Source organism: Helicoverpa armigera, chromosome 10 (genome assembly GCF_030705265.1).
Source record: "Helicoverpa armigera isolate CAAS_96S chromosome 10, ASM3070526v1, whole genome shotgun sequence".
Classification (NCBI taxonomy): domain Eukaryota; kingdom Metazoa; phylum Arthropoda; class Insecta; order Lepidoptera; family Noctuidae; genus Helicoverpa; species Helicoverpa armigera.
The window spans coordinates 1828080-1842709 of record NC_087129.1 but is presented as its reverse complement, the minus strand read 5'-3'; the positions used below and the strand labels follow the sequence as shown (position 1 = coordinate 1842709).

Sequence of the window (14630 nt, the reverse complement as noted above, 5' to 3'; positions counted from 1 at the left end):
TACTTACGGTGTTTTAAAAATATATGGCAGGTATTGAATCATATAAGATACTACTTTTTATCTACTTAGTAGCGTGAAATCTGAACCGTGGGTGAAAGGCTGGCAAAGTCCAGTATTCTAAGAACCAACCAACAATTATTTCTTCAAATCATATTTTGCTTTTGAACAATACAACATTTTCCACAGAGGTTAAGGTATTAACTTCCCTAACCACAATTATTTGAAAGGAAAACGATTTCTCAGAACTTAATTCAATCTTGACACTAAGGTATGTGATAATTTATGAAACCACGATGAGACTAATTAAATACTGGTCCAACTTCCTTACGAGTACCAAGAACGTTAAGCATCATAATGAGTCATAAATACCAATCATTTGATGATCTTCCATTATAAATCAGTAAACTGTAGGTAAAGGATAATGAGGGAGGAAAATCATTCAATATCAATTAACCTAACGGTATCGATCTATACTAATATTATAAAAAGCTTAAGAGTTTGTTTGTTTGCTTAAACTCTCAAGAACTACTAGTAGAATTTGAAAAAAAAAACAGATCTTTACGTACTATGTATAACTGATATATACGTATATGATATATACGTACATTTATAAAGCTGAACGGTTTGTTTGCTTGAACGCGCTAACCTTTATGAACTACTAGGCCAATTTGAAAAAAATAATTAAATAGTCCATTTATTGAGGAAAGCTATAGAATACTTTTATCCGGCTTCGTACAACCCGGGTGAAACCGCTGGTAGAAGATAGTCGGTTAATAAAAATAAAAGTCATGCGTTAAGTAACTGACAGCTGTTAAAGATATGACATCTCGCAATTATTTAAAAGTAACTAAATATTTTTTTATGAGCTTATCGGTCTCTTATAATTACGTTATTATAAATAATGAGAAAGATTAAATAATTTGACTTCAGTGTGATTTGATTAGTTGAACAAGATGAAGCATTTTGTTGTATTTCTGTTTATCGTGCTTTTTGCAGCGGCGCACGCAATGCCAGGTATGTTATTTTAAACTTCCTGTAACAAAGTTTTATCTATACTAATATTATAGAAAGGTAAAAGTTTGTACGTAGAGGGTAATCTTTGGAACCGCTCTGGTCGGATTTCCTAAATTCTTTCATTGATAGATAGCTTCAATGTGCTGTTTTTTATCCCGGTACGGGCAGTCGTACACAATATATCTAAGGAACTTGATAGTGATATTTATCCTTAGGTACTTAATGTGGAAGTTACCCTGCTTCGATTTACATGTAGTCTTGAGCCTAAGAAATGACAAGGACTGTTTTTTATCTGGATGCGATAAGTAATCCCTCGGGATGCGAGTGAAACCAGGAGATGAAGCTATTTTATAAACTGTGTTTGATAACATAAAGGTATAACTACTATACCTAACTATGCACCATGCATTAAAAAATGGTTCAAACAAAAGAACCATTATGTTATTAATTATCTCATATAGCTAAGTATTTTGGAGTTATCAGTATTGACATTATTTAATATTTTTGGTTTCAAATAGAACCAGAACATTTGGACAGAATGGCAATGTTTTGGAAATAAACTATCTTTAAAGGTTATCAATATACAATGTTACGGCCTTCCCCAATTATAAACAAAGACGGGCGACTCGACCTGCGACCACTACTGATCGCTCCTGAGCTTACTCATACAAAGGCAATGTGTATGTATATTTTCACACACAAGTAGGACTCACCCGCTGTCGTGAGATAATACCTAGATAGATAGAAAGATCATTTTATTTGTCAAATCATGAGTTATATCCGTTATTCTTCTAAAAAGCTTCAGGTAGATTTATTTATTTATTTGTTTATTATTATTTTCAGCAACAAACAGAGGGAATATATATGCATCGGGAGACAGTGTAGCTTCAGGTGTTGTTGACGGTTCAACATTTGGCAGTGGTGCATTTTCTACTGGAGGAAGCTCGTCAAAGTAAGAATTTTATATTCTCCACTACCTTTTTAATACACTTTAGAAGTTAAGTCTATCTATATGATAGTTACACTTTTACCTCATCCAACCAGCAAGTATAACTGTGAGGTACCGGTAATTTATAACAATACTACCAGCCTTATTTATTTCGTAGTTACAAACACACCCAAAATTATATCACCAACCCCAGGAATTGGTCCTGGGATTCCATCATCACTAATAGTACTTGCAATATACCAACCCACTCTCCAACGAAAGACTTTTATGTCTATGAATAACAACTTGTTTTATTAATTCTATTTTTTTTTTCATTTCAGTTGCGGTTTACTCCAGAAGGCAATTTCAATATTGTGGAATGTTTGTCCGCAATAAGAAAAACATAAAAACAACAAAAAGGCGATATAGCTAATCTTGACTTACATACATATCAATAATAGTGCAATCAAAATTACAAAACACTGATATGTAACAATAACATTTTACTTTTATAATTAATGCAATCAATGTATAACAACAGTTCTATTTATTAAATGATTTTAAATATTATATAAAAGACTTTTATTACAACATTCGTTTTTAACCAGTAAGAGTCAAACCCATCTACCGACCCAGGAGGATGATAGTCCGTGAGGATTTTGGCCCTGCTAGGAAAAAAAGTTCTGTAAGTTGTCAATACTTTTTCTTTATACATAGGTACTAATCTGTTGTCAGGCTTATCATATTACATTCAGCAGATTCCAACAGATTCTTTTGTTTTGACACTCCTAAAATGACCATCTTTTTTTTTATCGTGCTTCAGAATATTGTCTTATTATATGTAGCCCTACAGTAATTATAACATAAATAGAAATATATGTGCAATATAATTAATATAAAGTAAAATGCCGCTTCAATCTTATCAATCTCTCTTATTATAAATACTAAAGCACCATTATATTTAACCTCAGTGTGATTTCACGCGTTGAACAAGATGAAGTGTGCGGTAGTATTTCTGGTTATTGTGATTCTTGCTGCGTCATATGCAGCCCCAGGTATGTTTATTAAACTTTCAAAGCAAAAAAAAAACTATTTTGAAACTGGAAATTAATGTAAAATCACTGTGTCAATAAGACTTTTTCATAATATGCCTTCAATAAATAGGTACAAAGTGCACTAAATATTGAAATTATTCTACTTCTGTTACATAAATATATTGACGTAACGTAATTATAATTGTTTACATTGAAATATGCTAAACGAGATATACCTATTATGTCATAAGAGACAAAGTTAAATAAAATGGCTATCAGAAAAAAATAATACCTATCTGTGAGTGTTGCCAGTACAATTTGCATTCAAAAACGTCTAGCTGCCTTCTCGAATTGAATAGCACAAGACTATGAACTTATATGTAGACTATTGTCCCAGGACTTTTCAAGCTAAATTAAAAAATACTAAATAAGAAAGCGGATCTTATATCAAGTTCTCAAATACAAATTACCAAACTTTTGTTCCTTCTGTGATCTCTTATGCCCGTTACCTTACTAACAAACAAACGTTATCTAACAAACTGTTAAGTGAAACGGGCAAAAAAAAGTATTAATGCCCTTCTAAATATATGTTTTCAGCAACAAACCATGGAAATATTCAAGCATCGGAAGGTGCTGTAGCTTCAGGAGTCGTCGATGGGTCAACTTTCGGCAATGGTGCATTTTCGTCCGGTGGAACGTCGAATAAGTAAGGAATTCTTATACTCGTATTCTAAAACTGAAGAGCTGTTTGTTTAATCGCGCTAATCTTGGGAACTATTAAAGTTATTAGAAAAATTATTTCAGTGTTAAACAGTCCATTTACAGAAAAGAATATTTCAGGCGGCAACTAGTTGACAAATATTCCTTTTTACTACAGTCTTGTTACATGTGCAAAGGATTTACTTTGTTTATCGAATTAACATAATATAGCTGAATATTTTTAGCACACCCTTTTGAATAGGCTAGTTTCCTAAAAAAATAATAATTAGTCCGTCTTGTAGATTGTCCAAAATTAAGCGATACGTATTTTTTCTTTTTTAAATTGGATCAGAACTTGTTAAGATATAGCGTGTTAAAGTTGAGTGTGACGTCACAAGTTGCTACAATTTTTAGGACACTGTGACGTAAAAGGCCCCCACTCCTAATTTTTGAAGTGTATTATCTTTGTCATTTTAAGTTTAATTAAAAAAAGAAAAAATACGTATCCAATATTTTTTGATTATCTAAATATTATTTCATTATTTCGACCCTGGACACTACCCTATTTTCCATGTATTTTTTTCCCCTATTAATATGTCGTGTCTATAAATGTTTCTTGTATTTTTTTCTTATTCTCGTATTTTTTTTTCAGCTGCGGTTTTCTACAAAAAATTGTTTCCGTAGTTTGGAACGTGTGTTCGTGATAAAAGAACTTCTTCTAATGGCTGAAGAAAAAATATAGACTGATCATGACTTATGATAAATAATAACAATTACATATAAAGTATTCCGTAAAACACATAGGTAATTAAGTTTAAATATACAAGTAATGTATGCAACATAATTAAATAAATTATTATGCTTTTACTGAAGTGCCTTTTATTACCTACTAAATACAAATTCTATTGTGGTTTAACTTATTTGAAACCCAATTTCTCGAAGAAGGATTTAAAAAACTTCTGGGGATTATAGGAGCATTATATAATTCTAATGCAGGAGTTGAATAACAGTAAAGTTTCATCAAAATCCGTTTAGTATTTTTTACATAAATAATAACAAACATTACCCTTACACACATCCACAATTACAAACATTTTCATTAACAGTCTTAGCGTGCTGTAATACAACAGTAATTTTGTATTTATCTCCTGCTTTTACGATAAAACCGCTGAGCCAATTGAGATGGATATTGTTATTGAAATAGTTCCCTGGAGATCAGTGGTTGTGGGCTAAGTTTTATCAAGGCCTGCAAAATAGTAGCGCGGCAAAAACAGCATGATGTAACTAGTAGTATTCATCAGGGGAAATAAGCAATAACACATTAATTTATACCTACTTACAGACTTACACAACAGAATGTGCAAACAACGATATTTCCATTTCAAAGAAAAAAATAATCACCATGTAAAGACTAATTTATAAGGAAACCTACATTCGTTCATAAACTTTGCTGTTCATTTTCATTGATTCATGCACATACATGTTTGACTTAACCAGGAATCGAACCCGTAACCTCTTGCGTGGCAGGTAGATACACTGACTACTTCACCCTCTCATCATCTCTTTGGTAGGTATAAATAAGTGTTTATAATATGAGTAACGATTATTTTAGCTTCAGTACTGTGTGATAACTTGAACAAGATGAAGTGTATTGTGTTATTCTTTGCAATCGTGCTTTTAGCGTATAATTGCGATTCCCAAGGTATGTTAATTTTATGATTAACTAGTATAAATATTCAAATTGATTACATCATTGGTCTAGTCTTGTAGTTGCTAAGTACCTACCAACTACAGTGCACTCGGGTTCGATTCCCGAATCAGCCGAAATGCCTCTGTTTTTTTATCAATTTTTATAAAGCTGCACTATCGAAATTAGTGACTGATACACCCGTGAATCGGAGAGCACATCAATGTTGGTCCTACGTCGGATCTCTCTCCGGTCGTGTCGGATTGCCGTCCCATTGGGCTATGAGAGTGAAGGAATAGAGAGTGCACCTGTGTATACACAAATGCTAGTGCACCATAATATGTCCTGTATAGCTAGCTGGAGAGAAAAATTATTATCGGACTCGGATTCCATTACGAACAATATATTGTAAACAGTCGTTTGACATTTACTACTGACTATTTGATTAGAATGTCTAAAATAAACGAACGTATTTAGATTTTAATTGATTATGATTTAGAGTATACACTAGAACCTACTTATGTTTGTGAATTACCAAAGAGCTATTTATTTAACGCAGAAACATTCAGGGTCATCGTTATCACACAAAAACATATGTTCAGTATATAGGTACCTACCTAGAATGATTGGTAAACAAAATTTTGTACTTGTTAATAATTACTGATCATATAATGGAACTATAGAAGTTGTTGTTTTCCGACTTCTTTTCTTTAGGTTAAATACTACATAACAATTTTTTGAACAGCATGTTTTGTTTTTCAGCGAATAACTTTCGGCCTGTAGTGTCAAACAACGGGAGTATTGCTGCCGGATCTCTGCAAGGAAATACTTTCGGCAGTGGATCATTTACTGTAGTGCAGCCGGAACCTGAAAAGTAATAAATTATTTATTTTAAATATAATAAAGTACTAATATTTGAATATACATAATGATTCAAGAAGTAATCCACTTCTTCAAGTAGGTATTCAAATGTGTGCGATGTTTCAATACATGCCACTTTTTCAGCTATAGATAGCAAGGGGAGCCCTATAAATATTATACCTACTACTCACATACTGTTCACGTTATTAGCATATACCTACTTCCTTTAAACTTTGATTGAGAGGATGGGAGGTGCGATTGGATTATAAATAGGTAGCATGTATTTTATACTGACTGAAGCTGCACATTATTGCCATGTTTCATCAAATCGATTTACGTAAAAAGAGTATACTATAAATCGGTTTTGTGGGTCTAATAGACTGTAGTATCATGTAAAAGACTATAAAATTATTCGACAAAGGATTAAAGGATTAGATAATTTTATTTGGTAAGTTCAATGTTTGTCATATAGGTACTTAATGATATCGTTTTGTTTTTATTTCAGATGCGGTTACTTCCAGAAGATTCTGAAGAACAGGGGCTGGGATATGGATTGCGTATTATAAAATAAAAGAGATACATATTACAATGTCTTATGAGAAATAAAGTGTCGTAAATAAATTATAAAGTATCTACTATTATTTGTGTCTATTAGTGTTTTTTGTGAATCAAATAAAGATTTAAAAAATTCACATATTTTTTATTTAAATGTTTTCCTTAATATTGGTACAATTGGGAGACATTGATTGAAGTATGATTAAAGTAATAACACTTTTTCTGAAAGTCACAATAAAGAGATAATCATTATGAGAATTATTGTCCCAATGATGAGTAGGGCGTTATGATAGGCTATAAAAATATTATACTCTGAAGAGATTCCAATGGGAGTCAATTATATAGAGCTGGGTGGTGTCTCGGGTTCGATGTCCGGATTGGGCAAAAATCGCTTTGTGGGTTTATGAAGGAAGGAAGGTGATGATTGATACAGCCGTGCATTGGTGAGCACGCAAATATCGGTACGATACCACGTAACCCAAAAAAGTATCCTATAACCTTCCACAATTAATTGGCTATCCAAAAGAAATATTTTTTCAAACAGTTGCAATCAAAAACACTTTCCAGCTTCGTCGATTAGTATAGATCAATAGGCTAGGTACACTAAATCATACAGATGACCTTTTTATGAATCCGCGCTTATCATATTGTGACCAGCAGTTTCATTTAGTAAACTTAACCCTAAGATAATGATGTCAGTTGCCACTGGGATTTTAGACAGGCAGAAATACTAAAATAACGAGCAAAATATTACATCATAGTTTGGGAAGAAGCTAGGTGGATGATTGTGATAATAATTATGTGAATTGAACGAGAATAGGCCAAGGTTAGACTGCAATAAGTTTTGATATGGTTTCAACAGTGGACTTTTTTTTATTTCACTTGATAAATGGGAACATCTGCCTAGCCTTTTCCCCATGGAAAATCTAAAATAATAGAAGACAAAATTGCAAGTTCACAGACTACTACTACTTTAAAGGCAACCTTACTAATTATTTAAAAATTAAAATATTGCGACATACAAGATACTGGTCAAAGAATGGACTTATATTGCAGAGTGCTTTGTGCAAAGCTGCGATGGTCGGTCTCTTGCATTATGATATTCTGCTGGAGGTTCTGAAGAGATTCCTGACGCAATGCCTCCAGGGTAAGCCTACCTGGGCTGCGGGATTGTTCGAAAGAGTTACCGCGGCCCTGGAACAAGAAGGCTTTAGGAATAGGTAACGTGGGTTTTAGTAAGCAAAAGTCTAACATTCCCTCACGCTGCACCATCGATTTCCCAGAGTTTGTCACACGATCGCAATTTGGCAATTAAATTACCACCTTACCAGAGATTGTGTGGTATCCTCGGACTAACCTTGAGCCTATCACATCCATTAGGGCAAGTTCACGCTACAAAGAACGTGCTGATATTGGGCCCCGTAAAGGGCCTTGGACCGAGTGAATAATGATGAAATGTAATAATATTTTTTTTATCTTTAGGAAAGAATAATAAAAGTGATGGCCTGTCTTCATAATTGAATAAGATGTAGATCATCTATATAAAGAAATTAGCTTACAAAGCTTATTTACAACGAGATGTGGATCGAACGAATTCAATTCCTCAAATGATAATTATTGTTGATATCCATGTCGTAATTTACACATAATTAACTGTCTTAAAATAGGTTAATATAAACGTATAAATAGGGGACAGATCCTTAAGAGTCAGTATTGTGAGAACAGTCGAACAAGATGAAAGGGTTTGTGCTATTTTTGGTTATCGTGCTTCTTGCGTATACGTACGCTGCCCCACGTAAGTCTATATTTTCTATACGTATATCCATATTTTATTTGATTCTTAAAAAATCTGCTTACATTCAAAATTCTGACTTTTACTATTGCATAAGTTAATCGGCCCAATTTTGTAAATGCATTGTTATTTTAAAACACTGTAAAGTAGAAAAACACGTACTTGTTTAAATTCTTCTTGTCAGAGTTTTATCGGCTGCTAAAATATGATGATGACATGATTTTTTCCAATTTTTCTACTCTACCGGAAATATATCTTGTGTCAGGCTAATTGTATGTGTTAGGCCCGAAGATAAACTTATCACAAAAAGTTAATTACACGTTAATAGGCTAGTTTCCTAAAAAATAATAATTAGTCCGTCTTGTAGATTGTCCAAAATTAAGCGATACGTATTTTTTCTTTTTTAAATTGGAACAGAACTTGTTAAGATATAGCGTGTTAAAGTTGAGTGTGACGTCACAAGTTGCTACAATTTTCAGGACACTGTGACGTAAAAGGCCCCCACTCTTAATTTTTGAAGTGTATTATCTTTGTCATTTTATGTTTAATTAAAAAAAGAAAAAATACGTATCCAATATTTTTCGATTATCTAAAAAGCGGACTAAATATTATTTCATTATTTCGACCCTGGACACTACCCTATTTAATTATAATATTTTTTTTATTTTACAGAAATGTATGGCAACTCGGAAAACCATAACGAAAATTCTTCAGGAAATTTTATAACAGGCTCTGAAACCAAGGGTAAAGCAGAAGTTGGCAATACTTCTACTGCACAAAAGTCGTAAGTTATCAATAATAATTTGTTTAAATTGTGTATACTCAAAACTAGATAAAAAACATCATCATCATCCTCCGAACCTTTTTCTCAACTATGTCGGGGTCGGCTTCAAGCCTAAACGGATGTAGCTGAGTACCAGTGCTTTACAAGGAGCAACTGCCCTATCTGACCTCCTCAACCCTGTTACCTGGACAATCCAATACCCCTTGGTTAGACTGGTTGGAAAACTAGATACAAAACAAACATCTTATTTGAGAAATTTCTCCTTTTTTCGAAGATGGTTGAAGACTTATTCATCATCTGCCTCCGCTTTTCCCACCTAGGTTGGGATTTTCTGACTACTGAAAACCTATTATTTACTTAATTATTTATTGTGTATTTATTGTTTCAGTTGTGGTGTGTTAGAAAAGATTATTTCAATATTTTGGAATGTGTGTTAATGAGAATTCTGTAATGGAAGAAAGAAAACTGAACTTCGGACTGAAAATATATTTTTGTATAAACTATAATTAAAATAGTGACATGTATTTCTCTCCATATTACCTTTTAAATTATTAATAATGTATACAAAATTATAAAATAAATGATTGTGAACTTAAACTAATTTATTTAAGTGCCTAGTTTTTGACGTTTAACACAACTGCTGTATTCTGCAAAAACCCCTTAAATGAACAGTAATCAAAAAGCTTAATATAAAAATAGCAGATGTAACAGATTGAGTTTTATCATGAACGAAAAGATCTTTAATCACCATCATTCTCCAAATTAATGTCAATCCTCCCGAGAAGCCCGCATCCATCCATTTTTTTATCATCTAAATATTACAGATAAATATTGCTCACGAACACCTACCAACCAGACACCGACCAGCATGATTGATGTCCTCCTAGCCGATTATCGGCTACGGCGGCTGTTCTCATGTAGTTGGCTAATCCCAACTACGCAGAACATATTATAGTGCACGAGTATTTGCGCAGACACAGGTGCACTCACTATTCCTTTATTCTCATAGCCCGATGGGACGGTAATCCGACACGACCGGAGAGAGATCAGGCACAGGACCGACATTTACGTGCTCTCCGATGCACGGGTGTGTCAATCACCAGCTTCGAGGCTCCGGGCTGCTTTGTGAAAGTCTTCTAAAACCCACAAAGCGATATCGGCCCGACTCGGGAATCGAACCCGAGACCTCGTGCTCAGCAGCCGCAATTGCGACAGCTAGACCAACGAGGCAGTTTGCATGATTACAGCAACCAGCAACCAGCATGATTACAGAGTAAGCCTTGGAGATGGGGGAGGTCTCTGTTCAGCTTCAGATATCTTCCGTCTTTGACCTAGAATATTCTATCTTTAGAAATTAATTACAATAATTATTTATTGTCTTCATTATAAACCAATATGTAGAGCATCAATAAAAAGAAACCAGGTTACAAAGCTTTATTTACAACGGCGTGCAGATAAAATAATCTTTTACCTATACCGTAATTTATTAAAAGTGTTGATAACAATACGACAAAAAGTGTGTAAACACGGATAAAGGTCATAGGAATAATCCCATCCTTTTCAGAAACCTAACATCAAGGACAAAAATGTAAACATTTTAAGACAACTTACGCTCAATCCCTCTAAGATTGTGTGAGAGGAGGCCATTGCCCAGCAGTGGGACATTAAAAAGGATGTACTTTGTTGGAAGGTTATTTTAACCTACAGATAGACATGTGTTGCTGGGGAGTTTGTTGCGCCACTTCTTCTTTCCAGGAAAAACACATAGGAAGTAGTGAAGGGTGGGCGTTTTGGGGGCTGTCTTTTGTATTTTTTTTAACGTTCGAAAAGTGCTGTTTTGCAGCCAAGTTTGAATAAATGAGTTTTGATTTCGATGATGCTGATGATGATTGTGGATGTTTCGCAAAATCACGCCTAGAACTAGAACAAATGAGTATCCTACCAATATATCCTATAATATCCTACTTCCTACTAATATTATAAATGTGAAAGTTTGTGAGAATGCATGGATGTATGTTTGTTATTCTTTCACGCAAAAACGGCTACAGCGATTTGGTTGAAATTTGGTTTGTAGATAGGTGACACCCTGGATTAATACGTAGCTTTTTATTAACATATCACGCAGACGAAGCCGCGGGCAGAAGCTAGTATAACATAAATTTATGTAATTGAGGTTAACGTACACTTATAAATAGGGAAGAGATGCTTAAGTATCAGTATTGTGAGAACGGTCGAACAAGATGAAAGGTTTTGTGCTATTCCTGGTTTTTGTACTTCTTGTACATACTTGCGCTGCCCGTAAGTCTATTTTCAAATGCATTATTAATTTAAGGTGTACTTCAGTCGCATGTGAAAAGTTAAATTTTTGTCACTATCTCATGTTGTTTTACTAAGTATTTTTAGGGTTCCATTCCCAAAGCGTAAAACGGGACTCTATTGTTTTCGCTCCTCTGTCCGTCCGTCCGTCTTTCACCAGGCTGAACCTCGTGAACCGTGATAGTTATAGTGCTGAAATTTTCACAGATGATGAATTTTTGTTGCCGCTATAACAAAAAAACTGAAAACTAGAATATAATAAATATTTTGGGGGGCTCCCATACAACAAACGTGATTTTTTGCTCATTTTCTAAATAATGGTACGCAACCCTTTGTGCGCGAGTCCGACTCGCACTTGACCGGTTTTTCTACAATAAGAAGATCCTTAATCTGACATCAGTACATACACAAGGTATTTTATTTGATACTAGCCGTTTTCCCGCGGTTTCACCCGCGTCCCGTGGGGCCCGCACCGGGATAAAATATAGCCTATGTTACTCGCAGATAATATAGCTTTCTAATGGTGAAAGAATATTTAAAATCGGTCCAGTAGTTTTTGAGTTTATCCATTACAACCAAACAAACAAACAAACAAAGTTTTCCTCTTTATAATATTAGTATAGATTTAGGTACTATAACTGTTTTATTTTTACAGAAATGATCGGCAACTCAACAAATTATAATCAAAACGCATCGGGGAATTTCATTACAGGCTCTCATACCGGCGAAGGTGCAAAAGTGGGCAATAAGGAGACCAATGCCCAACAGTCGTAAGTTACTTATGTATTTAATTGTAATTTGTTATTTTAGTGCAAATAATATATATTTTGACGACCTCGACGGCGCAATGGTCATCATGCCGGACTGCCGAACCTGAGGTCCCGGGTTCGATTCCCGGTTCGGTCGACATTTGTGTGATGAGCATGCTTGTTGGCCGTGGTCTGGGTGTTATAATTTGTATTTATAAGTAAGTATATTATGTAGCTATATGTAGTTTATCAGTTGTGTTAGCACCCATAATACAAGTTAATTAATAACTTACCATGGGGCTAACCGACCGTGTGTGAAAAGTGCCCCGACATTATTTGTTAAAAAAAAAATATGTAGAAAATCTATATACTTACTGTTGTAATAATAAATAATAGGTATACCTAGCCGATTTATCGGCCACAGCAGCAGTTCTCATATAGGAAGATCAGCCGGCTGCGCAGGACATATATTATATTGCACAAGCATTTGCGCAGACACAGGTGCACTCACTATTTCTCACTCTCATAGCCCGATGGGTCGGTAACCCGACATGACCGGAGAGAGATAAGGCGCAGGACCGACAATAACGTGCTCGCCGTTGCACGTGTATCAATCGCTAGCTTTCAGGCTCCGGGCTGCAAAAGTTTCTTAAACCCACAAAGCGATTTCGGCCCCATCCGGGAATTGAACCTAAGATCTAGTGGACAGCAACCGCGTTTACGTCAGCTAGACCAACGATGCAGTTAAAACTATTTGGCACAATCTGAATCGAACATGAGACCTAATCATGGAATACAAAATTTACTCGACCAATGTACCTACTATAAGTTGTGTTTTCAGTAATAACGTGTTTCTATAATTCACAAACTTGTTATTTGTTTCAGCTGCGGTGTGATACAAAGGATTGTGTCATTATTCTGGAATATTTGTTAATCATGACCGAAGAAGAACTTCCCAAAGTGACAATATTCTATGTAAACAATATCAATACAATTATAGTACACTATGTAATATTAGTAACGAAACTATGAAATAAATTATTATACAACATTTTTTTTTTAACCCAGATGTCTTTTATTTCACACTTAGAAAAACAAAATAACTGTTGTATTCTTAAATAAACACTCCTTAAATGAAAATTAATCAACAGAACATATAACACATACTGAAAATGCTTGTGCAGCATAATATGTCCTGAGCAGCTGGCTGATCTCCTTAAATGAGCAGGCTGATCTCCTTAAATGAGAGTAGCCGTCGTGGTCGACAATCGTTCAGAGCGCCCTTGATCTACAGAACTAGGAAACGACATTAGATGCAATATAGCCAGTTTTCTAAATCATCGTTCGTATTTTCGGGGTTCGATTTTTGAGTCGCGCCAACATTACTCTGTGGGTTTGAAGAAGCTTTTACCAACCCACAGTTTGGAAATTGGCGTCGGTGTTACAGTTGGTGTTACATGTTTATACCATGGAGAGCACATTAGGCCCTAACAGAACAAAAACCACCGACTATCAACACACTATCAGCATGAGGGAATAGAGAGTTAACCTTTCTGCGTGTAGTGCACTTGTGCAATGCAAAACTACACTAAGCGGCACGGAATCTGGCCCAAGCACATTTGAGCCTTATAACCATTATTTAAATGAAAAATCTGAATTTTTATTTTAAATTTGTTTCATTTACTCATTTTCCAAAAGAAAATGACTACAAACAACAGAATTGTGAGGGTTTACATTGAGTTAGAAAACAGAGTCCTTTACCGCAATAATCACCATAAACTTTTTAAATTCAACATTTTTAACAAAACAGAAAGTTATCGAATTTTAATAATGGGTGTTTCTTTCTCTTGATCTGAAGAGCCTGTATACGATCTGGCATGCTCTGGATGATGTTTTTTTTCTCCACCTGAGAGATCTCCTCTCAGGCAGCTACCTGCGCGGTTTTCAGTTCACTAGAGTCCGTGGTGGGTTAGGACTTGCTTGGACCTGTCTTTTAAGCATGTCCCAGACATGTTCTACAGGATTCATGGCTGGGTTTCTTGCAGGCTAGTCCAATTTTTGAATACCGACCTCGAACAAGTAATCGGTTACGCAAAGAGCTGCGCGAGGTCGAGCATTGTCCTGCATTATACGAAATTTTTCACTTCCTATGAATCCCTGACAGGGTAAAACATGATTTTGAAGGATCTCTTTAATATACCGCACTGGTGT

The 14630-nt window shown here is 34.8% G+C and overlaps 5 long non-coding RNA genes across 5 annotated transcripts; all 5 read left to right on the top strand.

The window, feature by feature from the left end:
• Window positions 1-895: 895 nt before the first annotated feature.
• On the top strand, window positions 896-2444 carry LOC135117430 (uncharacterized). The gene is made up of 3 exons (XR_010276905.1): window positions 896-1014; window positions 1858-1966; window positions 2284-2444. It is a non-coding gene; the product is annotated as an uncharacterized LOC135117430 (long non-coding RNA).
• A 406-nt stretch (window positions 2445-2850) lies between these two features.
• On the top strand, window positions 2851-4542 carry LOC126054642 (uncharacterized). The gene is made up of 3 exons (XR_010276894.1): window positions 2851-2997; window positions 3574-3682; window positions 4328-4542. It is a non-coding gene; the product is annotated as an uncharacterized LOC126054642 (long non-coding RNA).
• A 688-nt stretch (window positions 4543-5230) lies between these two features.
• LOC135117416 (uncharacterized) lies at window positions 5231-6913 on the top strand. The gene is made up of 3 exons (XR_010276888.1): window positions 5231-5377; window positions 6125-6236; window positions 6729-6913. It is a non-coding gene; the product is annotated as an uncharacterized LOC135117416 (long non-coding RNA).
• Window positions 6914-8478: 1565 nt separating this feature from the next.
• On the top strand, window positions 8479-9951 carry LOC135117443 (uncharacterized). The gene is made up of 3 exons (XR_010276913.1): window positions 8479-8573; window positions 9243-9354; window positions 9743-9951. It is a non-coding gene; the product is annotated as an uncharacterized LOC135117443 (long non-coding RNA).
• A 1628-nt stretch (window positions 9952-11579) lies between these two features.
• Window positions 11580-13463, top strand: LOC126054643 (uncharacterized). The gene is made up of 3 exons (XR_007511031.2): window positions 11580-11652; window positions 12326-12440; window positions 13305-13463. It is a non-coding gene; the product is annotated as an uncharacterized LOC126054643 (long non-coding RNA).
• The last annotated feature ends 1167 nt before the right edge of the window (window positions 13464-14630 follow it).